The sequence below is a fragment of the Sarcophilus harrisii genome, chromosome 1 (assembly GCF_902635505.1).
Source record: "Sarcophilus harrisii chromosome 1, mSarHar1.11, whole genome shotgun sequence".
Classification (NCBI taxonomy): Eukaryota; Metazoa; Chordata; class Mammalia; order Dasyuromorphia; family Dasyuridae; genus Sarcophilus; species Sarcophilus harrisii.
The window spans coordinates 48,835,938-48,854,574 of NC_045426.1; the positions used below are offsets into that span (position 1 = coordinate 48,835,938).

The window sequence follows — 18,637 nt, forward strand, 5'->3', positions numbered from 1 at the left end:
AATGGCTGCATTTTGAAAAGACAATATTTAAGGGGAAGGGAACAAGCACTTATTAATCATCTACTAGCCAGAAGCATTACAAAAACTATCTAACTTGTTCCTTGTAACAACTCTGGGAGGTAGGTGCTATTATTTGTCTCATTTTACATTTGTAAAAACTGAGGCAGGGAGGGCTTAAATGTTTTTCCTCAGTCACAGTCAGTAAGAATTTGAGGCTAAATGTGAACTCAGGTATTCCTCATTGTAAGACCAGTGTTCTATCCATTGTACCCCTATCTGTCTTGTTCCTTCCAATAACCCAAAAGAATGACTTTCTAATGGTAGAAGTTCAAGAGCTATTGAAAGGTTTTTTGGAACAAGGGATGCTTCTGAGCATACCTTGGATTCAGCCATAGATGCAGCTGCCTCTCTAAGGGAGAACATCTACATTCTCATTCAAACTGCATGTACAAAAATCATCAGTATCAATACTAATGGCCATAAAATTAGCATATACACTTTAGATAACCAGACATGACAGTGAAATCATTGGAGAAACTGAAGCTCATCCTCCCCTTCCCCATCTGCTGGTAGCTAAGGATCCTAAGCAAACAGAAGGGACTCAGAATTAGCACATCCATCCTCTCATTTTATGGATGAGGAACCAGGACCAAGGACACAAAGGGACTTCTCCAAGATTACTCAGTTCATAAGTTCATAAGCTCATAACTGGGTCAGTTCTATAGCTTCCCATTTGAACTCAGATCTAGCTCCAGATTAATTTCTTTTTCTATTGTACCATCAAGGCAAATGGAAGAGAAAAAAGGGGGAAAGTTAACATTTGGAGGTTTGACTAATAAAGGGATTTGCTCTCCCCTAAGTAGAAATAGAAGAGGAAAAATTTTCTGAGCTGGATAAGTTCCTTCAAAACCCTACAGGCAACAATTCACTATTTCTTCTTCTCCTAGCTTATTCCTGAGTCTGCAACACATCAACTAAAGTCTAAGTCTCCACTCTTCCCTTTACCTGGTTATTGTTCAGCACATTTTGGCATCAGCCTTAACTCCCCATGAAAACTGTCTCACAACTGGTGCCTTCTCTTTCCTCTTTCCAGGAATCCAAAGATCAAGATCAAGGATCAGAGCATCAAAATCTGGGGGATTCTGGGTAAATTGCCCAATCAGTGACTGATACCTGGCTTCTCCAGGGTTTCCATGGCCACACCTCTGGACTTAGCCCACGTTACCTAAAATGAAGACAATAATAACTAAAATATATAACTCCTTTTTTATAATTTATTTTTATTTCAAACAACAAACATCAAAATAAAATTGGCATTTCTACATTTGGTGTAGAACAGAAAAAGAGGTTTGTACATAAAACTGCAAGTTTCCGTTACATACAGCTTGCTTTCCTTTTGAGTACAAAATAAATTTGACTTGAATTTTCAAATCTGTATAAGGTCAGATTCACAAGGTTGTTATGAGACATAAATAAGATGCAGAAAAAGCAGTCTGAAAACTTTAAGATTCTATGTGTCTTATATATGTGTATAAAGGCTGTTGTTGATGTCATTTTCTGGTCTCTCATAATTCTAACAGTCTCCAGTGTTGATGGGCAGAGGGAGAGAGTAGAGAGGCACTGGGGGAAAAAATCATTCTAGTCAAAGCCACCTACTTCACTCTGCAATCACCACCTCAAGACTTCTAGGAAGTGTGAATGGCTTTCTCTCTGCCAATTATATGTCACCCCTTTTTATGTGAATTATTTGACTTACACAGGAAGTATCCCAAGAATGGGTTATTAACAGTCATTTCCTGTGGTACCTCTGTCTCCATGTGTCCCTTGCTGGGTCCTAAGCAGACTTCAGCACATCTTAGAAGTCTTCATAAGAATCACAGATATGTATAGCCCCATGAAGGTTTCACCAGCTCACTCTGGGATTTCAGGAAATAGAGGTATACTCCACTCCATCCTCACCCTCAGTTGATTCAACCATAATAATATATAAATAAACCCAATAGACAAAGAATATTGAGAATATTATGACCCACCTGTCTCCTGCTATTTTAGACTCAAAATAGTTTGGGAGGGAAAACAGAATGTGTCTAAGGGAAGTAAGACAACTCTCAACTGCAAGCCTAGAATGGTGAAGGTGAAAGGTAGTTTATGCCTGAGAGGACAAAGGAAGCTAGAGTTTTTTAGAACGATGTATCTTTCCAAATCACATGACCAACAAGATGGAGGACTAGTCATTTTCTATATTCTCCTCTAGGTCTAAAAGGAAAAGGAGGAGGAGGAAGAGGGAAGGAGGAGGAAGAGAAAAAAGTAGAAGGAGGAAGAAGAGAAGGAGGAGGAGGAGGAAAAGGAGGAGTAGGAGGAGGAGTAGGAGGAGGAGGAGGAGGAGGAGGGAGGAGGAGGAGGAGGAGGAGGAGGAGGAGAAGGAGGAGGAGGAGAAGGAGGTGGAGGAGGAGGAGGAGGAGGAGAAGGAGGAGGAGGAGGAGGAGGAGGAGGAAGAGGGGAAGAGGAGGAAGAAGAAACAACAAGAGGAGGAAGAGGAGGAAAAGGAGGACTAGAAGGATGAGGAGTAGGAAGAAGAGGAAGTATTCTGCATCCCAGATAGAATAAAGGTATGATCACATGACAAGAAGCAAGAGACCCAACAAGATAAAAGCCTTATAAATTAACAATGGAGAAAATTAAACTTTACTGAACTTTCTCAGTATTCCTTCCCCACTAGCTTCCACACTTCAGTAGCTTCCAAAAACCAACCCTCGGACTTGTGTTCGGATTCCCACTCAGAGAACTCCCTCCTGCTATAGTCTCTGCTGGTACATTTTGTCCTGTGTCTGTCCTATGACCTATTGCAAAAAGCAGCAGACCTCAATTTTGCCCAGTCATCTGCAAAGAAGGAGAAGCCACAAAAGGGTGGAGGGGGGAAAGAGACAAGAGAGATAAATCATAATTCCCTCCTATATAGAATAGCCACTAGGCTAGGAAACCTCAGAGTTGCAGAGACACTGACCGGAACATCCAACCACCCATCCACTTCTCCTCCAATCCTACAAAACACAATTCACAGTCAACCCAGTCAAAGAACTAAAGAATTGAGTGGAGTGAGGCAGGGGGACAGTGTGCCAATTTGATCTGGAAAAAGGGGGTTGAATCCATCTGGGGTCAGTTCTATAGCTTCCGAAAGCTACCTGAAGCATAGACCAAGATTAAGAAAAAAATAAGTAATCCAGTATAGAAGGAGACTGAGCGTTTTTTAGATCTAACCCCAGAAATAAACTCACCCTCAAAGGGAGAGGAGTCAGAAAATAAGTGGCAGGAATATATAAGGAAAAAGAGACTAAAATCACTAAATATCTCAGGCAGAAGAAAATTCAGGTAAAAATTTAGAGCACAAGCAGACAAATCAATAGAAAAGATACTAAAATTAGAAGATAGTACCAAGACATCTAAAAGATGTCTCTCTCTAAATAAACATTGCAAAACAAAAGAAATTAAACCAATACCTGATGACATAATGAACCCTGTGGATTCCCAGGAGGTCAATGGAGGATCAGTAGTTTTCAGGGGGTCAAAAGAAAAAATAGAATCTTGAGAGAAGGTATAAGAGAATTAAGGCCAGAAACTACACTAGAAATAATTAGCAGAGTGGAAAAACTTGAATTCATAGTGGCAATTCTCTTCAAAGAAGCAAAAGAGAGAATAACCTATTTGGAACAAAATCAAAAAGTGATAAAATAAAATGACCTCTAGACAGGCAAACACATTGATAAACAGGATACATAAAGATAAATTAAAGATCATAAATCTCCCAAAAGAATATGAAAAGTCAAAAAGCCTAAACACCATAATGAAAGAAATAATACAAGAAAACAAAACACCAAGCAAGAAAATCTATTATCTCCAAAAAATGTTATAACTGCACCAATATAGGGAAGCAGATCTAGTCACCTGTGAAAGCACTAATCAAGAGGTCAGATAAAAATAAGTGCAGGGATTTATCGAATTCCTTTGTTGTCAAGAATTAGATTCACTTGGATTCACTGATCTTTGAAGCTATTTCTATTTCGAATCAGAGGCATAGAGGTATATTTAACCTGCACTCATTGTAAGCCTATGATCATCCTATCTTAAGATTTACAGTTGGGAGAACCTTTAGAAATCACGATCCAGCCCCTTCATTTTACAGATGAGACCATTTCAGTTCTACAGAAGTAACATTTGGGGATGTGGAGACCCCTTCTCAGCTTCCCTCTCAAAGCATCGTATATTGCACTCTGTTTGGAGTGAGCCCTTTCTCTTAAAGGGAAAAAGGGGACATGAAAGACAATGTGCTGAAGTGAAGAGCCTACTGAATTTGAATGTAAGGAAGCTTCTTCCAACTTTTTTGTATTATCCTTTGGTTATATGGTCTTATTACCTGGGTTCAAATTCCTCTTTACTACTTAATACTTATGTAACCATTATTTCTTTGGTCCTCATATATAAAATAAGGGGGGAGGAGCAGCGGATAGGAAGCTGAGCCTGGAAAATCTAGATCCAAATCTGGCTTCATCATTTGCTAGTTGTGTGATTCTGTTCAAGTTACTTTGCCCTGTTTGCCTCAGTTTCCTCATCTGTAAAATGAGCCGGAGAAGGAAATAGCAAGTCATTCCAGTATCTTTGCCAAGAAAACTCTGAAAAAGATCACAGAGAGTCAGATAACAATATCTGTTTGGGGTTTTTTTCAGGCTCAGTTTTTCTTCATCCTACAGACTACTCCCTAGACATATTCCCTTTCTTCTCTCTGGAATCTTTCCCTTTCTACATTGTTCCTTATCTTTAACCCCATTATATGTGGAATTTTATAGGCTAAAAACTTATAGTTTTCCAGTTGAATGGTATCAACATACCTGTTGGTGGGAGAGGGGGGAAGAATAGTATGAAATCAGGTCTTCCTTCTTTATAAAATACACAAAGAACACAGACCCTGGAGTTATCTACAATGTCCTCAAGCATGGACTCAGGCGTTCCAAAGTGACCTTGATGTATCCAAGTTTTAGGAGTAGCCTCTCCCTACATCATTGTGAACTCCCTTTTACTATCAACATCCTCAAGTCAGAGACACACCTGCTCCCAGTCCTGGTTGTGTCTTACATCATTCACAAGCTTATTCAAATAAGCTGACCACTACAATTCACTTTCTGTCCAGAACTGCTCAAATCCCATATTCAGGCTGTTTCCCAATAGGCACATATATTTTGGCAATTTTTATTAAACCAAAATTATTTTCCTATTTCCTTTTAGGCATTAAAAGTCATCCATAACAGTTACAAAATCTTCCATCTACTAACAGTCAATCTATATAATTTCCTATGCTTATCTTCTTTTTCTGACTTCTTTAGCACTAAATTTCTCCCTGTGAAAAGGCCCTTAAGAAGACAATACACTACATCAATCCCATTTGAGAAGTGCTGGTTCCATCCTCAGCAATCAGTGGAATCACTTTCTCTGAAAGTGTCAGATGTGAGCTCAGTTTGAAGAGGTGGGATGCACGCCTCTAGGCCTTCTCTTGTTCCATCTCCAGTTCCTTTGGATATCTCTAGTTAAGCTACTTGGCCTTCTCTTTTGGACTTTTCTCTTATAATCACCAAGAAAAAGTATTACTTTTTTTCCAGCATTGATTTGTTCATCTAATTCTTCTGTAAAAACCATTTAATCTTGGAAAAGGACTCTGGTGCATGCCCTTCATATTCTCAGAATCTCAGATTTAGGGCTTATCCTTAGATTTTAGGCTGAACCTTATCTGTGTCTTTATGGGAAATAGTAATGACAACAGAAATAATAGCAATAGTAGCAGCAATAACAACAGAAGTAACAGCAACAGTGATAGTAACAGCAACAGTAGTAGTCATAGTAGAAGTAGAAGTAGCACCAGCACTGATAGTAGCAACAACAGTAGTAGTAGCAGCAGCAGCAGCAACAGAAGTAGTAGGAGTTGAAGCAATAGTAATAACAGCAGCAATAACAGCAACAACAGCAATAGTAACATCAATAGTAGTAGCAACAGTGATAGTAATAACAGCAGCAGTAGTAGCAACAACAGTGATAGTAACAGTAACAATAGTAGCAGCAGCAGTAGTAGTCATAGTAACAGCAGCAGCAACAGCAGTAGTAGTAGCAACAATAGTAATAGTAGCAACAACAGTTGCAGTATCAGCAGCAGCAACAGAAGTAGCAGCAGTAGTAATAGTAGCAGCAGCAGTAACAGTAGTCATAGTAACATAGTAACAACAGAAATAATAGCAGTAGTAGCAGCAATAGTAGCAGGAGCAGAAGTATCAAAGCAGTTAATATATAACAGCCTAAAGACAGAGGCATACATTTACTGGTTTCTGAAAGTCCTTCCAAGGCCTCCCATTAACAGCCAAGTCAAGTTACTAACTGTGTAACCAATGTTAATAAAAAATAGGAAACAAATTAATAACTTCATCTGAATGTTCAAAGAAACCCAAGACATTCACATAGTGGGTTAATCTGTCTCATCCAATCATGATCGCTTTCTATATAAATATACTAGGCATTTTTATACTATTCCCATCTGTGCCAGGAAAATAAAAAGACTTAAGTCTCAGGAGTTTGCTTCTATAAAATAAATATATGTCTGATTATAGGATTGGAAACAAAAACTATGAAAGCAAACCACCAGGCCGGGGTTGGATGGTATTTTTTGAAACTAAATGGTCTAGTGGGAAAAGCCAGCAAATCCAACCCAGTCACTCTAGAGCTGTTTATTTTTTTTAAAAAAAATTTAACCACCACTAGAACAATTAGACATGGGGACTTGATTTCCTGCCCCCCCCCAGGTCCCCACTTGAGTACAGACTGGGCTTAGCAGAGCCTGTCACAACATCACATAATTTCAGAAAGCGATTTCAGAGGCTATCAACTGACCTACCTGAAAAAGAATTGCGCTGCAATACAGCCAACCAGCAGATATCCAACTTTTACACAAAGACAAAGAAACTGGTGCTCAATCTATTCCATCTTTGGATAACATTAATCACTGCAATATTGGATGGAGAAGAGGGAGGGAAAGTGTTATTGTTCTATCAAGCCTAAGTTTGCCTTTCTGTGGATTTCCCTCTATTCCTGGTTTTGCTTTTGTGAATCAAACAAAAGTATAATCCCTCTTCCACATAAAAATCATTCCAAATATTAGAAGGCAGCCATCATCATTTTTTCTCTCCCTTTACCTCTTCAAGAAGAAAAGAATATATTAACGTGATGCCATTAGCTAACAAGATCTAGGAAGAAGTCAAAGAATGACTAACAAGTCTCTTTCAGTTAATAATCTTACAGATTTAGAGCCACAAAAAGAGGGGGGAAATCTCATCTTACAATATAAGTGCATCAGACTTAGAATAATTAACTGAGAAAGGCAGGAACTTGAACTAAATACTTTCTAACATCCCAACTAACTTTAAGATTCCACAGTCCTAAGGCTCAAGAAGCCACTAACACTTTTTATGGAAACCAATCCATGCAAATTGTCTATTTTGGCTGGAATAGAGAATGTTTCAAATGGAGTAAGGCATAATAAATCTCAAGAGAAGGTTGGAAATCAAATTATGAAGAATAATGGAGCTTGAATTTTATCCTAGAGGCAATAGGGAGCCACTTAAGTTTCTTGAGTAGGATAGTATCATGATCAGATTTATGCATTGTGAATATCAATTTGACAGCTCCATGGAGGATAAATTAGAAAGCGAGATAGAATACAAGCTATTACAACAGTCTAACTGCAAGATTATAAGAGCCTGAATTAAAATTTTGCTGTCTTAATAGAAAGGAGAGAACAGATACTAGGGATATGATGGGTAAATCAATAAGAATTGTCAACTCATTGGATGCAATGATCACATTGAGTGAGAGGGAAGAGTTAAATATGATTCCAAGACTGAGTGGCTAGAAAATGGAAGTCCAAGTTATATTTGAACTATATATTTAACTAATAATGCCAATTCAAGACATGTGATGGAAGGAAAGGGAACATCCCACAGTTGCCTCCCCTCCTAGACCCTTTAGCACACAGAATACATCAATATAAAGGAATAATTCCCAATATCCCTAGACATATATTGATATTCCCTCACCCAAGATTCAAAAGTTTATTTAGGTTTGTTCCTCTTTCTATTGATCTGCCAGTTTTTCCCAAAGGGGAGTTTTATGATCACCATCCTCCCTTCTTAACTATCATTACTAATCATCACCACCCTATTGCAAGTAGTACTTGCTCCATAGTTTACTTACCCTGAACATCTACTCTGAGTACCAGCTATAATTCCCTTATATAGGGAATTCCCTTGCTAGGAGGATTTTTTTTTATCCCATCATTAAACTGTCAGAGAGCTTTTAAAATGAACTGATGAATAGCAGCTGTTTCTCAGAGCCAGTACCCACTGGCAAATAGGTTTACCAAAACATTATCAGAAATTGCAACAAAAGAGATTTGTATCCAATGCCAATAAAAATGAATGGGTGAGGGCCCAAGTATTTGAGTGGCAATGAGGTCTTTTATGAGGGTTCACTAGATCTGAAGAAGCATAACTGAAAGAGACCTTAGATATCATTGAATTAATGACTTACAGCTAGAAAATACTTTAGAGGCTAAGGCAAACTCTTCATATTGGTCAGCCCTTCCTGTTTTACAGATAAAAAGATTAAGGCCCAGAGAGATTAAAGACTCTGTGAAAGGTTGCAAAGACTATGTATCAGGGGCTGGATTACAACTCAGGATGTCTTACTTTCAGTCCATTGTTCTTTACTCTACTGGTTCTCAACAATTTTGAATAGGAAACCCCTTTCTAACAACAAAAATTTTACTAGAGCACATTTATTTAATGACAATGCCCATTGTGCATGTGGATATGTGGACTCCTTACAATAGCTTCAAACCCCACCATCACCCTGCAGTATGCATGGCCCACAGGTTGGGAATAATAGCAATATACACCTATAACAAATATCTGAAATTATTCAGACTAATAAGAAAATGTGATGGGAAGGGAATGGAATGATTCTTCCAGTTGGCTGTCCATACTGACTAAGATAATTCAAACTAACTTCACTTGGTACCGTGTATATGACAAAAGAAAGAGATAATGAAAAGAAGGATGCTGATGAAAACCTGCAATGTGCTGTTGGTCAGATGAGAATGCAAATAGTATTTAGAGAGCCTTGACATTTCTACCCCTGGCAGTAAGGGAAAATCATAGAGAGGAATTTGTTTATTTCAAGATCTTCCAAAATTTATCCCTTTGGAACATACTAATGGTACACAGAAATTCCTACTTCCAAACTCAATTTGGAATAGAAAAAAAGAAAGAAAGAAAGAAAGAAAGAAAGAAAGAAAGAAAGAAAGAAAGAAAGAAAGAAAGAAAGAAAGAAAGAAAGAAGGAAGGAAGGAAAGAAAATATATGTGTGTATGCATATATATATAATTTATTACTATCTTTCATTTTTAAATAACCAAAATTTCCTATTTTATCCCAGAAATCCATCCTTTATAATAATTGAAAGATGAAAAAAAAAAATTCCAGCAAAACTAACCCATTATACTAAAAAGTCTGACATCACATGCAGTTTTTCATGCTTATGATCCCCAGCCTGTGCAAAGAAGCAAAGGCAAGTACCTTCATATATCTCTTCTTTGGGGCTAGCATATATACCCTTGTTGCTGATATTCAGATATTTCCCAGGTATTCTTTGGGTTCATATACAATCAGAAACCTTAATTCATAAGTCCTCACAATGGGTTGACTTTTCATAATCAGATGACTAAACCAGTTCACATGAAAAGCATTTAATTAAATTGCATGGTAAGAAAAATATCAAGAGAACATTAATAACATAAATCTAGCATATGGTCTCCCACCAAAAACCATACATGAACAGTGGAAAGAAAATGGATCTTCTGAGGGAATACCACAAAGGAGTGCCCAGACATGAAATTGGGCAGGCATGGAGGGCCAGCTCATCCCTCCAACCTGCAAGGATACCCAAATCTGGTGTTGTCACCACGTTGCTCTTCCCAGTCTAATGGGGAAGACAACATGAGAATAATTACATACAACAAGGCTACATATAGGACCAATTGGGAATAATCAACAGAGAGAAGGCACTAGAATTAACAGGGATTAAGAAAAGCTTCCTATAGAAGTTAGGAAATAGGCTAAAGAAAATACCTGGAGACAGAGCATCTTGTCTGAGGAACAAAGAAGCAAGTATTGCTCAATTAAAAAGTACACAGAGAATGTAAGGTGTAACAAGAGTGGAAAGGTAAACAGGCTTTGAACACTAAACAGAAGCATTTTCTATTTTGATCCTAGAGGTAATAGGGAGCCATTGGTGTTAATGGAGTAGAGAAGTAGCAAGGTCCAATCTGTGCTTTAGAAACATCACTCTGATGGCCTAAATAGAGGAGAAAGTTGGAGGAGGTAGACGACCTGCCAGAAGTGAGGATGATTTCATCACTAACTGACAGAGACACAGGATCCCCAAATTGGAAAGGTTCTCAGAGGCCAGCCAGTCCAACCAGCACCTAGTCTGTCATCACCCTTGCAATAAATCTGACAAATGACCACCCAATTTTTGCTTGGAGACCCCCAATGAAGGGGAGCTCATCACCTTCAGAGATGGCCCATTCCACTTTTGAAGAGTGCCATTTATAGAGCAATTTTTCCAACATCATGACTATATTGGTCTTTTTGACATCTCGATCTCCCCAGAGTCTTCTCTTCTCTAGGCTAAACATTCCCAGTTCCTTCAATCAATGCCCCTATGTCATAACCTTAAAGCCCTTCATGATTTCTTTCCTCTGGACATTTTGTAGCTTATCAATGCCCATGAGTTCTAGGGCTAGAATGGAACAAAACAGTCTACAATATGGATTTCCAGGAGAGAAAATAGTGGGATTCTCACTCCCCTAGTCCCAGGCACTGCCAATCTTAATGTGCCTAAAATAGCTTTAGCTTTTGTTGGCAGTTGAGTAGTATTGTTTCACCGGGTTCTTTATTGCACTGCATATATAAACCAACAAGCTTTCCAACTCCCGTTAACTTTCAAAAGGGAAAAGCTGGTGCCAGCAGAGAGCTTGTGGTGGTACACAATAGATCCATAATCCTTGAGATCCTTGAAATGCTCAGTCATTAAAAACTTCTGATGTGCATGGGGTGAGCTGAATGATCTTCTGAATCTTTGGGGTCCCAGGCCTGTCTATGGTAGCTGACACCCAACCATACCAAAATGGAAACTAACAGGTGGAGAGCCTTGGGATCAGTTGGTAAAATTCTGGGAATTCAAATCAGTAATGCATATGCATTCATTGCTGACTCTGTGTTAGACACCAAGGACAAATAAACAAAACAATCCTTGCCATATATCCTACAGAGGGGGAACAAGACATAAATAAGGTAAATATGAGGTAATTTAAAGGAGATCTTGGTCTGGTAGGCAAGAATAGTTCTAGGGAATGTACCCTGATCTATGATCTCATTGACATAGGGAACTCCAAAGGAAGGAAATGCTCTCTATAGAGCAGATTGGCATCCTTTCTGTGATTTATAATTTTGGAGAGCTGCTACGTCCTTGAGCATGGAGAAATTAAGTGACTTGCTCAGTCACACAGTCATTATGTGTCTGAGGCCAGCTTCCCAGTCTTCTTGGTCATAGGCCAATTCTCTATCCAATATGCTACACTGTCTCTCAATAGACATACCAACTATAATAAAATTTCCATTTTAACTTAAAGTTTTCAAGTGTAAGAAACATTTCCTCATCTGGTCCTCTTCAAGCCCCAGAGTATCTAGGAGGTACCTGTTGTTGTTATCCCCATTTATAAATGAGGAAACTGAAGTTCAAAGAAGGAATTAACTAACAAGGAAATAGCAGAGGCTGGATTTGAAACTAGGTCTCTCCAATGCCAGTTCATCATTCCATTTCACTGTATTGCCTCTCAAAGTGCGAAATACAAAGTAGAGCAATTTAGAGAAGGGATTCACTCTTCCCAGCTGAGGGATAGTTAGGAAGGCTTCAGGGGAGAGACTGAATTTAAGGTTGCCCCTGAAAAATTAGCAAAATTTCTGTAGGCAAAATGGGGAGGGATTGCTCCTCAAGTCAGAGTGAGCTATCTAGGTGTAGCTTTTGATTAAAAACCATATAAAATGCAACTGGACACCTTCCCAGATGAGATCTTATTTTAAAAGGATAGGACCTTGGTGTCTTGGACCAAAATGTTCATCTGTACTCTAATTTATATAAATCTGCATCTATAGAAATGGCTGAACCATGATAAAATTGTAAACCTGGAAAAACTTTAATGCATTTGGCCAAAAGAAAATCTTATAATGGAGGAATAACAGTAATTAGATTCATTTTCAAATATTTTGCAGAGTGAGTCTGCAAATCAAATCAAATCAAATCAAAAAACTAAGATGAAAAGCAAATCTATGCAGGTTTTCTTAACTTGGGTTTTGTGAACCTGTTTTTTAAATATTTAGATGACTGTATTTCAAAATTATTTGTTTTCTTTGTGATCACAAGTATTTAATTTTATTCATTTAAAATATTATTCTGAGAAGGAATCCATAGGCTTTACCAGATTACCAAAAGGGGAACATGCTAAGAACCACTAGTCTAGAAGATGAGTGGAAACAACTTTCCATCTGGATGTTAGCTATGGTACAATAGCAGGGGTCCTCAAACTACAGCCCTCAGGCCAGATTTGGCAGCTGAGGACGTTTATCCCTCTCACCCAGAGCTATGAAGTTTCTTTATCTAAAGGCCCACAAAACAAAATTTTTGTTTTTACTATAGTTCGGCCCTCCAACAGTCTGAGGGACAGTGAACTGGCCCCCTATTTAAAAAGTTTGAGGAAAAACAAAAACAAAAACAAAAAAAAAGTTTGAGGATCCCTGAATTATAGAGTATGAGAGCAATGGAATAAAAGAAGAATCCTATCCTCATTTCTAAGCTTTTCCTGTCTATTCTATAGGCCTTTATCAGCAGGGCTCTAGGCTTTTTCTTATGTTGTAGAACTTGACTTGACCATGCCCTGCACCTGTTTCCTGATCCACCAGGAGATATATAAAAGGCTTCCTAATCAAGGCAAAAATGTCTTCAGTTTTTAAGTCTTTTTGTGGTTCTTTTGTGCCTATTCTTCTGAAGTCTAATTTGGTTTCTGATCATTTCCCCATCTTGAGCTTCATACTCCCTTATTGTTTGTTTGGTTTTAAATAAAACTCAAGAATTGAATTTGGAGTCAATGTGGATTCAGAGCCTAGTTCTGCTGCTTGCTATCCGTGCAATTTTGGGCAAATTATTTTAATTTCTAGAACTTTGTAAAATGATAGTGTTAGAATAAATGATTTCTAAAGTCCCTTTTAGCTTTCAATCCTGACATTCCAAGCCTGACAACATATATTTCAATATATCAAGAATCTGTGATTGTCCCAATATGTGAGCTCCCTTCTTTGATACATATAAGTCTTCTAAATTCAGAAAGCTTAAGTGCTTGGTCTATGGTTAAACAGCTAAGCAGGATGTGAACCCAGTTTTCTAAATTCCAAGTTCAGTAGTCCATCTATTATGCCAGATTGCCTTTCCGCAAAATATACATAAGTCAATTGCACCCAGCTAATCCAATTCATTATATGTGTGTCTATGTATATATACATATATATAAGTATGCACACATATATATTAGCACACATACATATATACAAGTATATATATATGTATATAAATATATTAATAAACACTAGTATACTAATGAAGAGATTCACCCACTCACAAACTAATTATCTTCCTTCCTCAAAACCATGGTCATCACTTCCTCCAATTTGGCAGAAGCAAATCAGGGAACCAAAGAAATCATGGCATTAGGGAAATAGCATCTTTTTAGGGATTCATTGCTTCCCTTCTGCCCCATATTTCAAGTGTAACTACTTTTAACTTTTTGCTCCCAATTTGGTTTATTATTATTATTATTCTCAGCTCTCTTAATTCTTATTTCCCACACTGTCTCTGCAATCCATTGACAATGATTGTTTCTGGTATATCACATCAGGGAACCTTTTTGTAAAATAATATGTTATTTTTCCCCAATTCAAGTAAAAACATTTATAATATTTGGGTTTTTTAATTTTGAATTTCAAATTCCATCCCTTCCTCTCTCTCTCCACTCCCCTCCTTGATGTGAGTTATGCATGTGCATTTATATAAAAACTATTTTCATATTAGTCATTTTATAGGAAAGACAGAGACAAACAGAGAGAGACTGAGAGACAAGAAGGTAGAAGGTTTTAGTTTAGAATAGTTTAGTTATCAACTCTTTATCTGAAGTCAGAAAACATTTTTCATCATGAGTTCTTTGGGAATGCCTTGAATCATCGTATTGCTAAAAATAGCTAAGTCATTCACAATTGATCATCATACATTATTGCTGTTATTGTGTACAATGTTGTCCTGGTTCTGCTCACTTCACTTTTCATCAGTTCATTTAAATCTTTCCACACCTAGACTTTTTCAACCAGGAGGAATGAAAGAATTAGACTATATGTCAAAGCTTTTCCCCGGGATCTTGGAATCTCATTGCAGTTCTCATTAAAGGAGGCAAGTAAAGATTCTCACATAATAATATGTCCAGTCTCTGCTCAAATTTGAGAGGATAAAGATGAAATTCCCTGAATTCTGACCTGAGATAAAAATTCTTTTCCATGCTCCCCAACACAACTCGGACCCCCTCTGCTGTTCTGAACCCTGTGCCATGCCCTTCCCATTGGCTAGACCTCCTGAAGCAGCAGTTCTTTCTTCCAGAGTGTTCTGATTTCCCATTAAAGTTCACCCATCTTCAGAGCTATAACTTGCTCAGAACCCATAGGGCTTTACTTTAGGCCACTGACATATGGGGGTTAGGATTTTCTCCCCAGAGCAGCACACATAAGGAGAACATACTTTCTCATTTATTTCACTGCTCACCTAATAATCTTCCAATAACATGTGGCACACCACTCTTAGTGGTCACTCCCATGCTCCTATCCCATTGAGAGCTTACACCATTCCCTCCTGATGCAATTGCATCCACATTAAGAATTATTCTTTGCCTAGCCTAATCTTTTTCTCAATTGAATATGCCCCAGGCACAGTTAGGTCTAGGTAGGACTCTGGATGTCCCCATGTTCCAGATATGATCTAGAACTCATCTTTTCATTAAATCTAGCCAATATATTCATAGAAGAGAATGGCTTTTGTCTCCTGAATAATATTTTTATTGTAAATATTAGCTCAAAGGAGCAATTTTAATCATGAGCATGTGGAGGCACAACTGTAACAAAGATAAATGTGACTTCACATTTCAACATCTAAGCCATCGCCAAGTCCACTTCCTTTGGCAATGACTAACCTGCTGTTACTGAATGGTTTCAAGGGGCTGAACTACCAAAAAAAAAAAAAATAGCATCAGAAATATCATTCTCAGCCCTATAAACAGGAAATATTATCACCCTGCAATATCTGCCAGCTGCTATGTATCTATTCCATAAATGACAATAACTATTTGGGCCAGTGCTTCTGATTCCAAATGCCCTGTGACACTGGCTCTGAAATTCAGTGATTTAAAGAAATTATTCATATGGGTGGTTCTACATGTAATGTTCAGTATAGCAGAATTGTCCTTGAGAGGGTTATTTTCATTCTGCCATCCCAAGGCCTTACTTATTCCCTACTACTGAATCCAGACTCTCTAGAAAGGATGAAAAGGTCTGGTGCTGTGATGGATTAGACTCAGGAAGCCAACCATGTCATGATTCAAGGAAAAGTAACAGAGCTGGTAGAAAAAGTAAGTTGCCCATGGAGTTGGCATAAATGTTGGAGAAGTCAAAATAACTGTGTGGATATGTATATATTGTAATTAACATATACTTTAACATATTTAACATGTATTGGAATACCTGCTATCTCGGGGAGGGGGTGGGGGGAAGGAGGGGAAAAGTTGGAACAGAAGGTTTTGCAAGGGTCAGTGCTGAAAAACTGTCATGCATATATCTTGTAAATAAAAAGCTATAATAAAAAATAAAAGCAAATATTGGAAAAGAGCATCATGGGGGGCAACAGATGGACCAAGCACCACTCAAATAACCTTGACAGCCAGAAGCACTAGCAAGAATATGAATATCACAACAAGCTATCTAACCACTCTCTATCACAATAAGAATCACAGAATCGGTTTGGAAGGAAACTTGGAGATCACCAGAACAAGATTCATATTTACTGTTCTGGTGTTACTTCATAATGACCAAGATAGTCTTGGTCTGGAAGATATTGTTGGCCAATCAGTGAGAGTCAGAGTGATTTAGGTTTAAGACATGGTCCTTAAAAAAAGAACTCTTGTCCCATAAACCCCAAGATACCTTGTGAGGTTTCAGCGATCAAAATTATATTCATCTGGACAGAGCACCCAGAAGGAAGAGTATGATTCCCTTTGTGGACAGAGGGAGAGGAAAAAGGAAGAAGAGAAAAAGGAAAGAAGGAGGGAAAGAGGCAAGGAAAGAATGAAGGAGGGAAGGGAAGGAGAAGGGAAGGAAGAAATAGAGGAAGGAAAGAAGGGAGGAGGAAAGGAAGGAAGGGAGAAGGGAAGAAAGGGAGGAAGGGAGAAAGAAAGGGAGGAAGGAAGGGAAGGAAGGAGGCAGGGAGAAAGAAGGGAAGGAGGGAGGGAGGGATAGAAAAGGAAGAAGGGAAGGAGGGAAGAAGGAAGGGAAGAAGGGAAGGAGGGAGGGAGGAAGGGAGGGACAAAGGAAAGGAAGAAGGGAAGGAGGGAAGGAGTGAGAGACAAAGGAAGGGAGGAAGGGAAGGAGGGAGGGAGGGACAGAGGAAGAGAGGAAAGGAAGGAGGGAGGGAGGGACAGAGGAAGGGAGGAAAGGGAGGAGGAAGGGAGGGAGGGACAGAGGAAGGAAGTTGCTGTATAATCCTACTGAAACAGTACAAGTTGGAACACCAGTGGGGCAGCTACTACTACTTACAGGTTATTTGTCCTTCCTTCTTGAAGAGGCCCATCACATCCAGAAGGTGATGTCATGACTTCCACGTGAATTGGATTTAAATGAGGCAGGGCTGTGCAAAGTCACCCTCCTCACTCTCTCCCCTTTAGCTATCTGTTTCCAGTGGTAAGATAAAGGTCAGGACCATTGTATGTGGCTCAAGACACAATGGGAGACTGGCTTTTTTAAACTCTTTTGCTAGCTCTTCCCTATCCACAACTTTCCATCTTACATCTTTGTTGCCTTTGGACTTAATTACATAATTTATCAAAAGAAGAAAATTAGATTAGATGGCCCCTTCCAGTTATAAATCTTTGAGTGTATAAAGCAATCCCCCAAGAATGCACTGTCTCTTCATGTCCCTTTCTTAGAATCCTTAATGTGGTTGGGGCAACATTTATCGAGACAGTTTAATTTAATGGTTAGAAAACTAGTCTCAGGAGCAAGGAGACCTAGATCCCAAACCTGTCTCTAACACACACTGGTTGTGTGACCTTATTAGAGCTTTTTAATTTTCCAATCCTCTAGGAAACTCTCTAAGACCCTTATAAGTTGCAGAGATGATGAACTGCATTGCTAAAAGGAACTTCCTCATTTGTGACATCACAGGCCCAATACAGTCTTGACACATCATATTGACTCACCTGTGTATATGTTTAAATTCCCTTCCCCTTCCCCCCCCCCAGCAGAATGGGACTGTTTCATCTTTTGTCTCTGTAACTTGAACATAATAGATCCTTGACAAATGTTGATCAGATCAGAATGAGAATATCCTGTACTAAGCATTTCACTAAATTGTAGTTGGAAGAGGCATATTATGTAATAAGTCTAGAATTACCCTAGTCTTGTGAGCCAGTCTGGCATCAGGCTGTGGTCAGGTATCCCAGACATCAAATCCGCAGTAGCCTTATTGCAGCTAAAAACTCCCAAACTCAAGACATCCACCAGCCTCCTGATATATGTATATATGAATGTATACACATACATATGTGTGTGTGTTCTTATGCTCTTTTTATCAAGACAAATTCTTAAAAATACATTTTAAATCAATTTTCATTCATTTTATATCACCCACATTCCCCATCCTGTCCCTTTTCTCTCCTCCTCCCTAAAAGCTATCTGTAATAATAAAAAATAAAAAGAGGGGAGGGGTGTTGAGACAGGAGCTAGGTCAATAAAACAAAACATATGGGAAAAGTCAGGAATTATAAGCAGTGCTCCACATCCACAGGACCCTATCTCTGCTAAGAAGAGTTTTTTGTTTTGTTTTGTTTTGGTTTGGTTTGGTTTTTTTTTTTTTTTTTGCTGTATTATTGTTGCTGTTTGTTCTTCTTTTTTTTTTTAATTTTTTATTTAATAGCCTTTTATTTACAGGATATATACATGGGTAACTTTACAGCATTAACAATCGCCAAACCTCTTGTTCCAATTTTTCACCTCTTACCCCCCCACCCCCTCCCCTAGATGGCAGGATGACCAGTAGATGTTAAATATATTAAAATATAAATTAGATACACAATAAGTATACATGACCAAAACGTTATTTTGCTGTACAAAAAGAATCAGACTCT

At 38.4% G+C, this 18,637-nt stretch overlaps 1 pseudogene; it reads right to left on the bottom strand.

Moving 5' to 3' along the window:
• Positions 1–18,637, bottom strand: part of LOC111719443 — a 52,037-nt pseudogene that overhangs the window by 12,366 nt on the left and 21,034 nt on the right.